This window comes from Rhinopithecus bieti, unplaced genomic scaffold (genome assembly GCF_001698545.2).
Source record: "Rhinopithecus bieti isolate Rb0 unplaced genomic scaffold, ASM169854v2 scaffold_12151, whole genome shotgun sequence".
Taxonomy (NCBI): domain Eukaryota; kingdom Metazoa; phylum Chordata; class Mammalia; order Primates; family Cercopithecidae; genus Rhinopithecus; species Rhinopithecus bieti.
Genome location: NW_016807233.1, coordinates 1,705,040 through 1,718,210, shown reverse-complemented (window position 1 = coordinate 1,718,210; position 13,171 = coordinate 1,705,040). Strand labels below are relative to the sequence as shown.

The window sequence follows — 13,171 nt, the reverse complement described above, 5'->3', positions numbered from 1 at the left end:
TTTTTTTTTTTTTTTTTTTTTTTTGAGACAGAGTCTCACTCCATCACTCAGGTTGGAGAGCAGTGGCTCACTGCAATCTCCTCTTCCAGGATTCAAGTGATTGTCCTGCCTCAGCCTCCCAAATAGCTGGGATTACAGGTGTGTGCCACCATGCCTGACTAATTTTTTTATTTTTAGTAGAGATAGGGTTTCACCATGTTGGCCAAGTGGGTCTCAAACTCCTGACCTCAAGTGATCCACCCACCTTGGCCTCCTGAGTAGCTGTAATTACAGGCATGAGCCAGTAAGCCCAACCTCATCTCTCTTTTTTTGCCTAATGCTCTCCTGCTCCAGAATGATTATCTCATTTTAGTCAATGATTAAAAATCAAGCAACCATTTAATAACAAACATCCTTTCAGCACTGCAACCCTTACCAAAGTGCCTTTTGTGCTATTGCTCCTTTACTTGGATGGATGAAAAGAAAGAAAACACTTAATTACATAAGTCCTACAGGCATTAGTATGGGTGTGACTCTAAAGCGGCACACCTAATTAAAACCCAGGTAGCCGAGGTATGCATCCAAATGGCAGTAGTTAGCCTCCAAGCAGTTTCCTGGGAAAACTACACACACATGCAACAAGATAGTTGCCACAGCTCTGAACATTCCAGAGTGCCTCTCTTAGAGCCCTCTCCTTTGGAGTCTTGGCTCATTCTTTGTAACATTCTCAGGGGTGGCCAGGCTTTGTTCTTGGAGGGAGCATGTGACAGCTGGAAATAAACAAGGCTGGTGCAGATAGTAGGAGGTCAACTTTGGGGATACCGTTTGACCAAAAGGCAAAATGTTTTCTAGAAAGTGCACAGTCATCTGAAACACAGTCATGAAGCTAGCTGGTGGGACACATTTCATTTTATTAATTTTAATTTGCATGGAAGTTTTCAGACATATATTATTTTCTACCCCATTATCTCAAGCATTGTTTGTCCTTCCAGGGTGGCCTTGGCTGAGAACTGAGCTAACCACATCCAAACCATAAGGCAGCATTGCTTTCACCACACCATGTCCTTGGGGCAGAGAATAAGGGAATTTGTCATAGCAACGTGGGAAGCTTTGGTTCTGGTCTGGATATACAACATCCCGGCAGGCATCATTTCCCTTCTCAGAAATCCTGTCTTCAGAAATGTTAGACAAACAACTTTCATGGTTTAATTTTTCATGCAAAAGTCCATATTCTCCCCAGAAACTCTTACATTGTTCAAGTGATTGTTTTCTAAATTAGTCTATTCCTTTATTGGAATTTAACACTTGCATGGTAATGTTAGCTGATAAGGTATTTGTGTGACCCAAATGTGTTTTCACCCATCCTAAGGGCTGCTTTCTGTATCTTTCTTAGTTTGCCTCTATTGAGTCTGCCAGAAACTCTTACTCTTTTTAAGATTTTGTTCACATTTTTATTTATTTTTTGTTTTTTGAGATGGAGTTTCCCTCTTGTTGCCCAGGCTGGAGTGCGGTGGCGCGATCTCAGCTCACTGCAACCTCCGCCTCTTGGGTTCAAGCAATTCTCCAGTCACAGCCTCCCAAGTAGCTGGGATCAGAGGCACCTGCCACAACACCCAGCTAATTTTTGTATTTTTAGTAGAGACAGGGTTTCACCATGTTGGCCAGGCTGGTCTCGAACTCCTGACCTCAGGTGATACGCCCACCTCAGCCTCCCAAAGTGCTGGGATTACAGGTGTGAGCCACCACGCCCAGCCCACATGTATTTTTAATTAACAAATAATAATTATATATAGTTAGGCATTACAATGTGATGTTTTAATATATGTATACATTTTGGAATATTTATATCAAGCTAATGACATATCCATCACCTCACATATTTCCTTTTTTGTAGTGAGAGCATCTAAAATCTACTCTATTAGCAGTTGTACTTGCTCTTGACAGTGTACCTCTCTGTAAACTCTGTTTAACGTGCCCACTCAGCATGTGATTTAAAGATCTGCAATAAAGAAGTCCACTGCGACCAACAGACTCACAGCTTCACAGCAGCCCAGAACAGTGTGCTTCTCCTTACCCCTGCCCCCATAGTAAGTCTGGCTGACCTGCTACATGTTCAAATGTGTTGTGGCATATTTTGTTGCCAGCATGCCTCTTCTGCTCACACAAGCCACACACACACACACACACACACACACACAAAAGTCTCATGACATCTGGTCACATCTTAGATATCCAGAGAGCAAACAATATTCATATTTGTAGGACTCTGATTGCTAAAAACAATTTCAAATATTCAATAGTCCATATTATACCCAATGAAAGGGTAGAAGAAGGACATATGCAGTTATCTACACTTTGCAGAAGACCCTGCAGCCCACTGACGTCACTTCCAGAGTGACCCAGTGAGCCACTGGTGGCAGTCTGGGTCTTTTCCTTCTTTTTTCTTTTTTTCTTTTCTTTTTCTTTTTTCTTTTTTTTTTTTTTTTCTCTTTTTTTTTTTTTTTTTTTGAGACAGGATCTTACCCTGTCACCTGGGCTGGAGTACAGTGGCGTGATCACAGGTCACTGTAACGACTTCCTGGGCTCAAGCAATCCTCCCGCCTCATCCTCCTGAGTAGCTGGGACTACATGTGCGTGCCACCATACCTGGATAATTTTTAAAATTTTTTGTAGAGATGAGGTCTCAAATTGTTGCTCAGGCTGGTGTCGAACTCCTGAGCTCAAGTCATCTTCACACCTTGGCCTCCCAAAGCGTTGGGATTACAGATGTGAGCCACTATGCTCAGTCTGGATCTTTTCCTTCTGGCCTAATGTTTTATCTCCTAAATTTACAACATGGAAATCTCATGTTGGAGCAGATTTCCATGTGAAATGGATCAAAATCAGGGAAAAAGTGATAGCAGAACAGATAACCCAGGTGAAAGCATGAGGCTGGAAGGCTGGATATATTGCCTAAAGGCCTAACATGCTTCAAAGGGTCTGTTATTTAGAGGCTGGGAACATGGGATAAATATCTTGAAGGTAGAGAAGATACGAAGTGATCAATCGAAAAGGAAAGGGCAGAGGAGTAAGAATGCCACTTAAACAGAATCCACATCCTGCTGTTCATGTAAGCATACACAGTTGACCAAAGACTAGACATGGGGTGACTAAGATTAAGAAATCCTACAGAAAAGTCGAGATGAACAAGCATTCAGTTCTAAAGTCCTCACATTCATTACAATTGCATCATATGAGGCTCAGAAAAGTTGAGTAATTTGTCCAGTTACCCATCTACCGAGGTGTAAAGCCAGGAGTGGCCAATATAAAAGCCTGGCTTTGTCTCCGTGTTTTGTCCTGCCTCCCAGGTGGACCATTATAGGGTGTATCCAAAAAAGCATAGGTGATTTGGTGGTTGATACTCTTGGAGCCAAAGCAGCATTTACTTGGTGCTCAAGTGTTTCCATCAAGTGAAAACAAAGGCATGGTTGAATTGTGGTGTCACCACAGATGACTGGTGGGCGTTGAATTCACGCTGAAGAGCAGAAATGCAAATAATAAGGGATTTTGCCAGTGTGCTGCCTGTTGTGAATAGAGCAGTGAGCTTTCAACTGAATGTTTTGCTGAGTTCTAAAAACCTGATTTGTAAGGATTTATACTGGGTTTCTCAGAGAAACTTTAAGGTAGGTAATCATTTTAAGGTCTTGGCTGATTGAGTCAAGAGACAAAGAGAGCTTTGTAGAGACAAGCAAACACTGCAGAATCAGTGGAGCTGCCTGGAATCCGACACTGAGCTTACAGGGCCTAAAGGGAGCAAATGAGTGGCCCCAGCACAAGGAGTCACTGCAATTACAATGACCAGGTCTGGGGCAGGAAGGCTCAAGACCTAGACACCAAGAAAAGCTAGAAACGCAGGGCAAGAGAAAAAGGGGGCCTTAGAATCTGACTCTAGAAAGATGTTCTGACAGATTGCTTTTGGTACTAGGGAAGACCTGCCTACAAATCTCTCAATTTCACAAGCAGATAAATAAAGAGGTGCAAATAGGAGAGAAGTGGAGTATGAACCCACAACACATGATGGAGATCAAGGAAATAGAGCTTCAGGAGCAGAGACCCAGACCCAGGGCCTTCAAATCAAGGGCAGAACTCTGCCCTTAATAGGAGTCAGGAAGAAGGGAAGCAAGACAAAAATCCTATTGCTGGGACAGAAAAATGAAGGCTGGAACTCAAGTGCAAAGAGGCTGTCCAAAACAGGAATGGAGCTGGATAAAATACTGGGGCTTCCTCACTGGAATGAAGGATTTGTGGCGAGCTGGACCTGGACAAGGTACACTTGCTAAGGAGTCAATGGCTCATAACATCTTCATCTCTCCTCAGTAGGAATCAGAGCCGGAAACCACAATTTCTATTTCACTGCTTCCCAGGGCAGGAATTGGCAGCCAGGAGGCAAGCACATCATCACAGCCTTAAGTGCATATTTCATCATCAGATGAAGCAGTTTCTCGCATCATTTATTATTTACCCAGTCACTTTAACAATCACCTGATCTCCAAGACAGGTCGATGAAGTGTTGTGGTCTCCACGTTAATATTTATTTGGCAATGGACATTGTACTAGGAAATAAAAGCAGATTCCTAAAAGAGCTATGTTATTTGTATTTTTCTAGGACAGCCATAACAAATAACTGCAAACGGGGTGGTTTAGAACAATTCATTGAATCACACTTCTGGAGGTGAGAAGTCTGAAGGAGGACCATGCTCCCTCTGACACCTATAAGGGAGGTATTTTGCCTGGTCTCTCCCAGCTCCTAGTAGGCTCAGGAGCTCCTTGGTTTGTAGGAGCATAATTCTAACCTCTGTCTTCATGTGCACATGGTGTTCTCGCAGCAGCTTCCCTTTGTGCCTGTCTCTGTGTCCAAATTGCCCCCTTTTTGTAAGGACACCAGTCATATTGGATTAGGGACCAACCTAGTGACCTCATGTTAATTTGACTACCTTTCTAAAGATCCTTTTTCCAAATAAGGTCACATTCCGAGGTACTGGGGGGTTAGCGTTTCAACATATCTTTTTGGGAGGATAGAATTCAACCCATAACATCATTCTTTCCCATCCATTTCATCACCAATTGATCTACCTTCAACCTTCCTTCTAATCAGAATCATATTCATATAAATAAACCCGAATAAGATTCTTTGCTTTGGAAGAGACAGAAGCTTTCTCTGGGTTACTGTAACTGTCCTGAGTTTCCTATTTCTGCAAAATAGACAGAAAAAGCTGACTTCTGGCAGACATTCCATTACAGTTTGACCATAGCTACATGGGAAGTTATACTAGTGGACACTCCTTTGGAGACAGTTTCTGGTTCTCAGTGCGGAGAACAAAGAACATTCTTCCTTGGAAATTGCCTCCACTATTTTGTAAACAGGAGAGGACTTTTCAAACCTGGTTTTCAAATAGCCTGAGGCTAATTGTGCCCTCTTCAAGTTAATCATATACTGGGCTTCCTCTCTCAACTGCTCTCACAAAGCTTGCTGATTTCTCAATAGCACTGAGATACTTGAAAATAAATGATTTCTAGATGCCTTTCATAATTCTGGGTCTGCCATTTTCACCATTTTGTGTCTCCTACTATAAAGGTTAGGGAAAACCCTTGCTTGGCGAGACAGCAACTCAGGTATGTTGCCTCAAGGTGATTCTGCATCCATCACTGGACCACAAGCTGAGGTCCCCACACTTGCTTTGTTTTGCTGAGTCAACAGTCGCACCCCATTGTTTTGAGAATAATGCTTTTAAGTGTTATGTTTCTCCCCAAACCTCTCCTCATTCAGTGCTGGAAACGTGAGAGCTACCCTTGCCTTCTCCCACTCCCTCACCACCCGTATCTAATTCATCACAAATCCTCATCCACACTACCTCTGGCATTTTTCTCAAGTCAGTTTCTTCTCTTCCGTTCTAATCTCTCGGTGCTTAGTTCTGGCCATCATCATCATCATCATCATCATAATATGTTTTTAAAAAGGCATATTTCACACTGGCTACCCTGTTCCTAGTCTTTCCCCTTCCCAATCTATTCTCCACACCGTACCCAGTGTGGTCATTCTAAACTAGAAGTCCGATCGCATTACTCTTTCACTCAAAACCCAACCTCCAGATAAAGGGCAAGTGTCCAGACATGGGACTCATGCCTCTCCTTGATCTGGCTCCTGGTAGCCTCCTCCCTTGTCATCTCTTTCCCTTGCACTCTACCTTCAAACATCCTGAACTCTTTGCAGTCCCCCAGTTCTGAAGGTTTTTTCTCCTCTTGCAGCCTCTGGGACATTGGTTATGCTTCTCCTTCTGTCTGGGATGCTACCACCCCAACCCTCGCCAACTCCTGCTTGGTCTGCTGGCTGTCTGTCTGAACAGCTTTCTTGATGGTGCCTATGTGATTCTAGAGGAAGGGATCCTGCCACTCTGCTGACTTCCCCATGGTACACAGGACCTGATATGGGCTGGGGGAGCAGGGAAGTGCCGGGCAGAGAAGAGCAGAGACCCTGGTGAGGGCTTCGCCCTCGGGCCTGTGCCCACAGACCTAAATGAGGATAGGCATTTCTGGTTTTGAGTTCAAAAAGTTGCCTTTTGGCCTGCCACACCCCTCACCCCAATCCTGTGCCCATAAAAATCTAGGACCATAGCAGGCACAGACACGAGTTGTTAGACGTTGAGAGGAGCAGAAGAACATGCTGGCAAACACCAGCAGACACCGGCAGGCCAGTGACAGTGGAACGACATAGACACTGAAGAGAATTCAGTAAGGGGTGGTCAGAGGAGAGTCCAGCCGCTGGACAGCCCGTCTCCAGGGGAAGATCACCTTCCCACTCCATCCCCCTTCGACTCCCCATCCATCTCACTGAGAGCTACCTCCACCACTCAATAAAACCTTGCACTCATCCTCCAAGTCCACGTGTGATCTGATTCTTCCAGTACAGTAGGGCAAGAACCCGGGATACAGAAAGCCCTCTGTACTTGTGATGGGGAGTTGTAAACACAAACCCCTAGACACTGCCGTGGGGTTGGTTGGAACCCAAACATGCTCACCACAACCTTTGCACCTACTTGTCTGCATGCTCCCCCTAAGGGGCTGAACAGTGGGGCGCCAAAGAAGTGAGCCACACCCCTGTCACATGCCCTGCAAGGGGGATAAGGGAACTTCTCCGTTTCACATTCACCTCTCAGAAGGCTATCCTGATATTATGACCTAGCCTGCCATGCCTCTGGGTAGCACTCCCAGGCCCTTGCTCATTCTGGTAAGTGGCTCCCCACTGGTTCTTCTGATAAGACTGGGGTGTGGTGAGTGAGATAGGGAGACTCTTGCCTCAGGGACAATATTTGAGGGTTGCTGAAAAACTCAGTAATCAAGATTCTATTTTAATGGATCAGTAAGAGTGCTTAAAGGAATATTTATAGTTTCGGGTGTTTGAGAAGGAAAAAAAGGTTTCTTCTCCAGCCTTAAGGAGTTAGAAAAAGAAGAATAAATGGAACCCAAAATAGAAGGAAGAAATCAAGGAAATAAGAAATACACCAACAAGGGTTCTGTTTCTGGCAAAAAAAAATTATCTTCCCACAGATAACAACTATAAGTGCTGGAAAAATACATAAAACCAACTAACCAAGGACCTAGAGAGTGAACCAAAGCAAGCACACTTCACAGGAGAGTTGAAGTTCACAGAAAGCAGTCAGCATGGGGGAAATTCTCATTTTTTTCAGCTTTACCCTAAGGATAGCTGCAGTTGGGTTGTGTCATAGGTCAACTAAAGCTCCTGTGAATAGCTCATGATTTTTCTGGCTCATGAAAAAAAGAGAAGCTCCCAAGGGCAACCAGGGCTACCGGAGGTGAAAGAAATCCCAGAAAGAAGAGCGCATGAAATGGGAATCCTTAACTCTGTGCATAAACTCTGGACAAGTCAGTGGGTGACCACTGAACCATGCAGAGAGAGGGCAGACTGCACCAGTCCAAACTAAGATCATAACTACTATGTAACCACTGGCAAGACCAAGTTTGAAGTTTAACTCTAACCAAGTTTAACTCTAACGAGTCTGCTCAATGAACATCCACATACTTTGTAAAAAGAGAACAAAATTCAGAATCTCTACAACATGTCTTTAACAATGGTCAGGATACAATTCAAAATTAAAAGACATAAGAAGAACCAGGAAAATGTGGCTTACTCTCAAGAGAAAAGGTAGTCAAGAGAGCCTAACCCTGGGGTGACCCTGATGTTGGAATTATTACATAAAGGTTGTAAAATAGCTGTTAAAAATATGCTCAGTGATGTAAAGACAATAGGCAATAAATGAAAACTTAAGAAATCTCACTAAATACATAGAATATATGAAAAGAACCAAACTAAAATTAAAATATAATGAACTGAAAAATAAAATACCTGAAATAAAACTTTTACTGGATGAGTTGAACGACATAATGGAGGTGAAAGAGGAAGGGATAGGTAAGTTTTAATATAAATCAGTAGAATTATCCAAACAAAAGTCAAGAAAGAAAAAAAAACTAAAAAAAGTTTATCGAACACCAGGAACCTGCGGTATAATGTCAAAGGTACTGGCAAAAAATCCCAGAAAGAGCATGGGGCAAAAAAAAAAAAATTGCAAAATAATGACAGAAAGTGACCCTCATCTGGTGAAAGACAAAGATGTACAGATTCCAGAAACTCAGAGGACCCCAAACGGGAGATATTGTATTATATCAATATGTATAGATTATATATGCAGAAAACCCTGTTTAAAATATTCAAATAAAACTGCTATAAACCAACAGTAAAGAGAAACCTTTGAGGAGAGCAAGAAAAAAATTCTACATTACATACAGGAGAATCATGATTCTAATGATCACAGAGTCTGATAAGAAACCATAGGGTGCAGAAGATAGTAGAACAATATTGAGGGGAAAAGAAAACTTGTCAATTTAGATTCTATTTCCAGATATATATAAGTTTGTTTCCAGATATATATATCTTGAAATATATATATATTTCAAGAATGAAGACAAAATAAAAACATTTTCCAAATAACGGAAAACTAAGAAAAATTGCCTCTACAGACCCACAGCACAAAAACTATTAAAAGAAGATTTTCAGCCTAAAGGGAAATAAAATGTCAGATGGTAACTTTCATCTTCAAGCGGGAAGAGAGGGCATCAGAAATGGTAAATATCTAGGGAAAATAATTGTTTTCTTTTAATTTATTTAAAACACATATGGATATATTTACAATTCTAAAAGTATCTTGTGGATTATACATCTATATGTGGATTATACACATATATGTATGTATACGCACATAATGGCATAAAGACGGCGGGGTAATGAATGGATACACACTTGTAAGATTCTTATATTCATATGAAATGATACAGTTTAGCTCGAACTAGACTGAAAAGAATGAGCCTGAGATCTTTAGAGGAAACCAACAGAACTGATAAATTAGTTTAATAATGTCACATGGTAAAAGATTATTATATAAAATCAATTGTAGTTTTAAATACCAGTAGCACAAATTTGGAAAATAAAAGCTAAAAATATATTTACAATAGCTTCAAAAATAAAACACTTAGGAATATATTTGACAAGATATATGTACAACCTATAACTGAAAACTATAAAACATTACAGAGAGAAACTAAAGAGCACCTAAATACATGGAGAGATAAACCATGCTCATAGGTTGGAAGACTCAATGTGGTTAAAATGTCAATTTCCTCAAATTGATTAATAGATTTATTACAATCCCAACCAAAATTTCAGCAGCTGTTTTGGAGAAATTATCAAACAGATTCTGAAATTGGTATCAATACAAAAGACCAGAATAGCCTAAGATTTTCTTAAAAGAATCAGTTTAAAGGATTTATACTAATTATGTCAACACTTATTGTGAAGGTATAGTAATCACAAAAGGTATGTAATTACAAAAGAGTAGACATTTATCAATGGATTAGAATAGAGTCCAGAAGTAGACCTACACATACAATGCCAACTGAATTTTAGTGAACATGCCAGAAAAAGTTCAATGGGGAAAGGAGAGCCTTTTCAACAATGGTGCTAGAATAACCAAATCTTCATATGGAAGAAAAAAACACTACACAGAACCTCACACCACACACAAATATTAAAACGGAACGTAGACCTAAATGTATAAGCTAAAAGCATAAAACTTCTATTATGTTTTGTTATTATGTAATAGCTAGAAGTACAAAACTTCTCGGGAAAACATACAAACACATTTTTGTGACTTTGGGGTAGGCAAACATTTATTAGATAGGACATAAGTAGTATAAAAAAGGAGAAAAATGATTATTGAATTTTATCAAAATTTTAAAATTTCCTAAGGGAAACAAGAAAGTAAAGACAAACCTCAACATTGAGCAAAACTATGTATGTATATATATGACAAAGCACTTATATTCAGAATATATAAAGAAGCCCTGCAACTCAATAAGAAGAAGACAAAAAAGTCCATTAAATTGTGGGCAGAAGATTTGAACAGATTCTTCACAAAAAGAAGATGTATGAATGGCCAGTAAACATATGAATACATTATTCTACATTATTCATTGTAGAAATGCGAATTAAAACCACAATGAGACGTCACGATACATCCATTAGAATGAACAGAAAATGAAAAGACTAGCCCAGTTGTTCATGGGTACATGGAGCAAACAGAACTCTTACATACTGCTGAATAGAATACAGAATAGCACAACCGCTGTGGAAGACTGACAGTTTCTTAAAAAGTTAAATGTATATATTATAAGACTCAGACATTCCATTCTTAAGCATTACCCAAGTCAAAAGAGAACATCTGTCCACTCAAGGACTTGGACAGTCATCCCCTGGCATCTGAAGGGGATTGGTTCCAGGATCTCCCTCAGATACCAAAATCCAAGGATGCTCGAATTCCTTATATCAAATTGTATAATATTTGCATATAACCTACACCTATTCTCTCGTATCCATCTCTAGATTATTTATAATACATAATACAGTGTAAATGCTATGTAAATAGTTGTTTACTATATTTGATTTTGAAACGTATTATTTTTATTGTTGTATTCTAGTTTGTATTGTTTTGCTATTTATATTTTTAATCCATGGTTGGTTGAACCCACAGAGACACAAGGGCCAACTGTACAATATTGTTCACGGAAGCTTTCTTCATAATAGCCAGAATACCTGTAAACCACCTAAATATTTATCAATTGGTGGCCGGGCACGGTGGCTCATGCCTGTAATCCCAGAACTTTGGGAGGCCAACGTAGGCAGATCACGCGGTCAGGAGTTCAAGACCAGCCTGACCAACATGGTGAAACCCCATCTCTACTAAAAATACAAAAAAAAAAAAACAGCCGGGCCTGGTGGCGGGGGCCTGTAATCCCAGCTACTGGGGAGGCTGAGGCAGGAAAAATACTTGAATCCGGGAAGCAGAGGTTGCAGTGAGCCAAGATCGCGGCACTACACTCCAACCTGGGCAACACAGCGAGACTCCGTCTCCAAAAATATATATATATATATGAGATATATATGATAGATATATATATCATGGGTATATATCTTATATATAAGATATATATGACATATAAGGCATATGATATATATCTTATATATAAGATTTTTTTATCCATTTACCAATTGAGATATATATATAAGATATATATGATATATATATTAAAACCACATATATATTAAAACCACATGATATATATGTTATATATATGTATCAATCGGTAAATGGATAAAAAATGTAGTCTGCCCGTACAATGGAATACGAGAAAAATCAATGATCTACTGATGAGAAAAGCAATATGATGAACCTCAAAGCCATTCTGCTGAGCAAAATGAGCCAGAAGTACATACTGTATGATTTCATGTATACAAATTCTTAAACATTGAAAATAACCTATAGGCACAAAGTTAATCAGAAGTTGCCTGGGGTCAAGGATGGAGGGAGAAATGGACTGAAAGGACCAAGAGCAAACTCTGGGAGCGATGAATATGTTCTGAATCTTGGTTGCAACGGTGATTCACAGGTTTATACATCACTCAAAGCACAACAACCAGGACAATTTAAATAGATCTTTATCTTACTTTTACCACAATAAGTTGGATTTTACAATTAATGTGCATGCTAATCACTGGGCAGCAGCTAGTTGAAATGGAATTCTGATCCATCAGATTTGGGATGGTTCCTAAGATTTCACATTTGTTACAAGCTGCCAAGTGATATCCATGCTGATGGTCTGAGTTCCACACTTAAGAGAAGCTTGAGACTACAATTATTCAATCCCCAAATGATGAAGTTGAGGAGCATTTTATGAATCCTCTTCTCAGGTGTGATTAACATTACCTTTCTCATTCTTTTAGAGCTGTGTCACATTCCAGAACTTCCCCTGAAACGACATTAATAGTCTGTGAGGTTGCTAATAACAATCACATCTGGTATTTACAAAGCACACAAAGTGTTGGGTACCGTTCTTACAGCTGTACATGAATTGACACATTTAATCCTTAATGCAAGAGCAGGTACTATTACTATCTCTTATTGACAAATGTCAAAACAAAAGACCAGAAAGTTTATGGGACTTGTCCAAGGTCACCCAGCTGATGAACAGACGAGGTGGATCAAACCTAAGCGTCCCAAACTCTTAAGCACCGTTCTCTGTGGCTTCTCCTCAGAGGAATTATAATCCTCTGAATGAGGAAATCTTCCTGCTTTGCCACACTTTATGGAGGGCTTTACTGGTTCAACATCAAATATTGATTGCGCACTTACCATGTGTCAGGGCTTACCCAGGAGTGGGTGGTCAGCTCTGTGCATACTTCCCTGAAAACACATAATCCTTTGCCTACTAATCCAGCATTGGTGGTGCCCACTCTGTGGGCTGTTTGCCGAGAATGCTGACTGTTGTTACTTTGCCACCTCCCTCCATTCTCCCACTGGGGGAGTCACAGGTGAGCAGAAGCAGCCTCATACATTTCTCTAGTGTCAAGAGCCAGAGCTATGAGAGAACCAGGCTATGAGCATCTAGGGATTTGTTCTGATCTCGATCAGAAATATGGAGCATTGTTCATATATCCCTGCAACTCAAGGAAATTCACTTAAACTAAAGCATGACGGCTGTCAGTGGGATGTAAGGTAGAGCTGACTCTGGAGTTCCTTCCTGCAGG

General features: G+C 40.5%; 1 protein-coding gene across 1 annotated transcript in view; it reads left to right on the top strand.

Annotated features, from left to right (window-relative positions):
* KCNJ15 (potassium inwardly rectifying channel subfamily J member 15) overlaps positions 1–1,468 on the top strand; it is a 54,572-nt gene extending 53,104 nt beyond the window's left edge. Inside the window, exon 5 of the transcript XR_001887101.1 lies at positions 972–1,468. The gene's annotated coding sequence lies outside the window, so the exon portion shown is untranslated. The remainder of the gene's footprint in view (positions 1–971) is intronic.
* Positions 1,469–13,171: the final 11,703 nt, after the last annotated feature.